Source organism: Oreochromis niloticus, linkage group LG2, assembly GCF_001858045.2.
Source record: "Oreochromis niloticus isolate F11D_XX linkage group LG2, O_niloticus_UMD_NMBU, whole genome shotgun sequence".
Classification (NCBI taxonomy): domain Eukaryota; kingdom Metazoa; phylum Chordata; class Actinopteri; order Cichliformes; family Cichlidae; genus Oreochromis; species Oreochromis niloticus.
The window spans coordinates 1,555,024-1,560,183 of record NC_031966.2 but is presented as its reverse complement, the minus strand read 5'-3'; the positions used below and the strand labels follow the sequence as shown (position 1 = coordinate 1,560,183).

Genomic DNA, 5,160 nt, shown 5'->3' with positions numbered 1-5,160 from the left:
TTACTTCCAAGCCTGCAATAAAACAGCGTTTTTGAGTTCCCATTTTTGCCTCTGTAAAGTCTTCGTTTGAGTCCCCATCTCCTGCTTGCACACAATGATTCATGACAGTTATATTCTTCCTAGGCTTTAGGTTTGTGTTACTTTGCCTTCCCCGTGTTCCCCGTGTCATGTCCAGTCACTCTTGTCTCCATGTTCCCCCAGTCTTCTCAGTCAGGCATGTCTCAGTGTCAAGTGTGTCTTTGTGAATGTCTCTTGTTTCCTGTTCTACGTTGACAGTCTCGTGTGCCATGTTAGCACTTTATACTCCCAGGTGCAGGCACCAACACCCCTGGAGTCGGAATCTGTCCCCAGACCCAGGAGATGGTTCCCTGTGCTCTGGGTTGGAGACAAGCAGACTGGCCCAGTCCCCAGTCCCAGACTCCGACCCTGCTGAGCTGGAATCAGCATTCACAGCTTTAGCGTCACTCTGGATTTTTGGCTAGCTTAATGTTAGCATCTTTTCTGTGCAGGTCCTTGTGCTAGCAGCATAATGCAGTTGTTTCTGTCCTGGATGCAGTTTGCACTTTACCATTACGCTTCTCCTTTTGTGCATTAAAAATAAAAGTAATGTCTATATTAACACTATTTTGGTCCACTGACAACTGAAATCAGCTGATTGTAGTGCAAGTACTGATAAGCAGGATTCCAAGAATTTCGACTACTAGGAACCAAGAACCGGTTCTCGATTACCACCCCTAGCGGGTCTATTACACGCTTCGTGATATCCAGTTGCCTGATCTCTGACAGCTTGAATTTTTCCTTTCCAAAGGAAGTGCCACATTGTAAAATGTAAAGATATCTATTGTATTTTTGCCACACTTAGAAATGGGACATAGATTTGGGATCTCAAGATTCCGAAAAGATAGAAGGCACACAATTGAGAAATGAGAAAAACCCAACCTGTGACATCAGATAGATGGATAAACAAATTGACTGCAAATCAACATGCCTTTACCTTTAGCAGTTCTCTGAAGTCAGATGTTAAATTTTGGTTGGAGAAAGAGGAAACATTAAATCACTCATACAGTACAGCTTGTTATATTATGGCAACACGTGGACCAAAAATAAAGTGAAAAGCTTTAAAAGGCAGAGTAGGGTTAAATTTCATTTTTATGTTAAAACTAAGCGTGTGGAGGTGAATGAAGGCCAACAGCAGTTGGTGTGTTGGGTGCTACACTTCTGTCAGTTTGGTAGAGTGGCCTTGGAGCCAAAGTAAGAACCAAAGAAGCGAGATGACCTTTTCAGAAATGTATTAAAGCACACCTTGATCCAGAAAACCCTCCACATCACCATCCTACAGCCCTCGGACTGAATGGAACAGGAAGGTTCAATAACCTCACAGGATATTCCACAAACTGAACTCAGGAGTATAGATGCTACCAAAGAAATTTACATAATAACACATTAATTTTTATAAAACACTGACACTATTTACATCTCACCCCACATTTAAAAACAATAACCCACATTAATCCTATTGTGAAAATTCCTATACCCTCCTGGAACCAACAAACCTTTTGTGGGTCCTGGGGCACAATTTTCCCTGCTAACAACTCCAGAACCAGGAAGGCTGTAAAATGATAGCAACAAGTTTTTCTGGCACAACTTCACCTACTTCAAAGGTGCATGCAGAAGACAAAGATCTGATGACATGAAGACTCCAGCGACACTTCAAATAATCAGGTAGAACTTTAAGTGACCAATGCATTTGTGGCCTTCATCAGGGTCATTCAAGAGGCTGAAAAACTATTTCTTTCAATAACTATCATTTATACTTGCTAACATGCATATTATTTAAGCAACAGAATTTGTGGCTAATCTTTTTGTGCTTGTATATTGCAGGTGAATGCTGTAGTGACAAGGCAAAGTCCGACGCATAGTGAGACAAGCACACTCACAAACACACACAGACAACAATCGCTCATGTAACTCAGCTTTTAACCTGATAATGAAGGTTTCAAGAGTCTTCCAGTTACTGGAAATGTAACAAGAGAAAATGTCAGTTAAAATATTTATTCTGTGAAGGTAATGGCAGCTCGCCTTCTATACTTCCCCGCCACTGCTAAAATCAACGTGCTATTAAACTTATTTCTTACCAGTTATATGATGCTGTGTCGTGCCAGACGATGCCGATGTTGAAGGAGTGGGTGGTACTGTGGTGGAGGCACTGGAGCTTGGGGGGGGGTCCATTCTGATATAGAGATTGATGAACACACTTCATATTTGGAAATGAATTCTAGAAGAAAAAGACACACAACATAAGTACACACACAAAACGACGATGCAACAGTGTTATGGCCCATCTAGGAGTGGCCAGACCACAACATTAAGGTGATCCATCCTCGTCAGACCTCAAGCAGCCACATCACACGGTACAATTTTACAGTGATTGATTTACAATATGTTATTTCTTTAGCTTTCAACACTAAGAATGAGCTGGTTGTAATGTCAGGCTGGACTTTATGCCAAAACAACAAATAAAAGAAAACTATCTAAAATATTTACTAAATGACAAAAAAATTCCTCCCTGACTAAGATAAACAGGAGGAAACTAATTAAAATAAAAGGCAATCCACCCCTGTGAACTCCTTGATATAACAATCAGCATTAACCATGTTTGCAAAAGTCTTCAAAGTTCACAGACTGCTAGCTGGGATGAGCAGAGGACGAATGAATGGCGGTCCATGGAAGCATCATTTTATATGTCGTAACACCCCCTTTCTCAAGAATGAACACACCCCTAAATGTTTAATTCAAAGAGAAATTTCCAGAGATCTAGACAAGGCACCAGCCAACAGATTATCCTTACCCTTTTTGCAACTGATCTGCAAGTTAAAATGTTGCAGCAAAAAAGAACAGCGTATACGTCTTTGTTTGGAATTACACATTTGGGATAGAAACCCTAATGGATTGTGATCAGGCTGAACACTCGATCCAGTGTAAACTGCAAAGTTCTGTAAATTAAATAATAATGCAAGAGCTTGCTTATATATATAATGCTATAATAGGTCTAATGTCTGTTAAACTTTGTTGAAAAGTAGCAGATGGGATGATCTAAACTTTGCTTGTCTTCTTGCAAAAGAACAACTCCTGCACTACAGGACCTGGCATCACCTTTAAGTTTAAGCCAATGCTGAAAACCTGGTAAAGCCAGCACTGGTGCACTGCACAACAATGCTTTGGCAGACTCAAATGCCACCTGACAAGCTGGAGACTAAATGAAACACTTCAAAGGACTAACAAGTTAGAGGACTAACCACAACAGAAACATTTCGGCAAAACCCACGATAGAAACTGCACAAAAACCACGCAGAGCCCTTTTGGTCTGCGGGACCGCAAAATCAATAGTCTGTGTTTTAGCAGCAATGGGGCGCACGTGTCCTTGTCCAACTTGTTTCCCTAAATAAGTGATGGTGGCTTTACCAAACTCCTATTTAGAGAGGTTTAATGTGAGAAGCATGAAAAAGAAAAGCATCACGGAAATGTCTGAACACAACAGAGAGCATTTCCAGATGTTCTGACCATGTCAGAGAATAAATGACTATATGATCAGGATGTGACAGCATTATCTTATATGTCATCTCCATTTTGATAATCTCTATTGTCTGACCTTATGAAATCCGTCAGAACAAATGCGTAAAAAAAAAGCCAACTTTTAACCAGTAATAACATTTGCTTAGTTGTTTAGATTTTGTTGATGTGTTGTCTTTATTTGTTGCTCTCAGAAACAAATACTTAAGACACAGCATGTGCAAAAGATAAGCAGAGCATGTTGTTTGCATAAGCGGTTAACTAGCTTATTAATTGTCTAAATAAATGAGACAAGCGTGTTGCTTACAGTTTTTCTCAGTTGATTTGACTCAATTCTCAGAAAAGTCAATGGCAGAATTCTTGAGTGTTCTCAAACAGTTAGGACATTTTTCATCACAAAAGACACAACAATCAAAACCTTATTCACATTTGTCAAAACATGAACAATAAGTCAATCACTTCAACTCTGCAATCAATGAATAAAAACTTTTCACCACCTTTTAAAATCTGAGTTATCAAAATGTTTAGTTTTTTTCTCAAAGCCTTACTGACTGAGGAATGGCCAGAGCGAGAGAGTGGATCCAAAATGCAGATTCAGCCGGAGGTACAGAGGCTTTCTCAAGAGACACTTGACACATAGAGCATAAACTGTGAACTATGGTAAGAATCGGGTGCATGGAGCTGTGAGCATGAAGCGGGTTCTACAGGGGGTCTCGGGGAATGGGTTGTGGTTCAAGGGGTGGTAATTAGAGTCACTGCAACAGAGGGAGAGAAGCGTCAGGAGGCGTACTAGTGATTGTCAGGTAAGTGAAGAAGTTTATCTTCTGTGTCTTACTTGTTGGCGGGCAAAGAGTGGTGTGGGGGGAAGTAGTCGAGGCGGTCCGGGTGAGTATCAACGAGCTGTGGGTCCAAGAACAGTGGTCCAGTGATGGACCGTGAGGAGAAGGCAGGGAGACAGGCAACCGAGGACAAGGAACAGAGTTAGCGTAGGACGTGACTGTAAATGAACAGAGATGACCAGCGTCCAGGAAAAGCGTGACTAAACTGTGAAGGTGAGTAGATGATCCAGAGAAAACTAGAGACATAAGAAACAGCAAAATTAGCAAAGCAAAAATACAATCACTTCTCATAAAACATGAATGGACTAGCACTAACGGAGGTTAGCAGACGTTGTGGCAAAGATTCATTGAGAGCGCCAGTCTTATACAGCCAACTGGATTGCCATCAGGTGTGGAGAATGGGCACGCTGATGAGGCTCCACCCAGGGGTGGAAACCCAGAGCTAATGGAAAAACACAGCCTGGAACAGCCTGTTGTGGTCCTTGATGGCCCAATAACAACTTTAAAACAGTGCCAACAAAAAATGTACAAACTTTTCATGTCCATTGGTACCTGTGAGCGGCCGTCAGTTAGGAGATCTCCCAGTTAACCTTCGCGTTTCACGTTGCTCCATCTAGCTCCCTCTGAATTCTATCGTTAACCGCTAAGTACAAAAACGTCCGCAGCTCATGGTTGGACCACAGGGTAGGTTTTTTGCACCCATTTCTCTAACTGCATAATAGCGAGTTGATTGTTGTGACAAACTCACTCT

At 41.4% G+C, this 5,160-nt stretch overlaps 1 long non-coding RNA gene across 4 annotated transcripts; it reads right to left on the bottom strand.

Annotated features, from left to right (window-relative positions):
• Positions 1 to 1,400: 1,400 nt before the first annotated feature.
• LOC102082163 (uncharacterized) lies at positions 1,401 to 4,779 on the bottom strand. Of its 4 annotated transcripts, XR_002063062.2 has the most exons (6): positions 4,726 to 4,779; positions 4,406 to 4,645; positions 4,119 to 4,325; positions 2,136 to 2,275; positions 1,554 to 1,609; positions 1,401 to 1,415 (listed from the first exon to the last, which is right to left on the bottom strand). It is a non-coding gene; the product is annotated as an uncharacterized LOC102082163 (long non-coding RNA). The 4 variants fall into 4 exon arrangements; XR_003221106.1 differs by lacking the exons at positions 1,401 to 1,415; positions 1,554 to 1,609 and adding an exon at positions 2,000 to 2,014; XR_003221107.1 differs by lacking the exons at positions 1,401 to 1,415; positions 1,554 to 1,609 and adding an exon at positions 2,000 to 2,014 and having other exon boundaries at positions 4,123 to 4,325.
• Between the last annotated feature and the right edge of the window lie 381 nt (positions 4,780 to 5,160).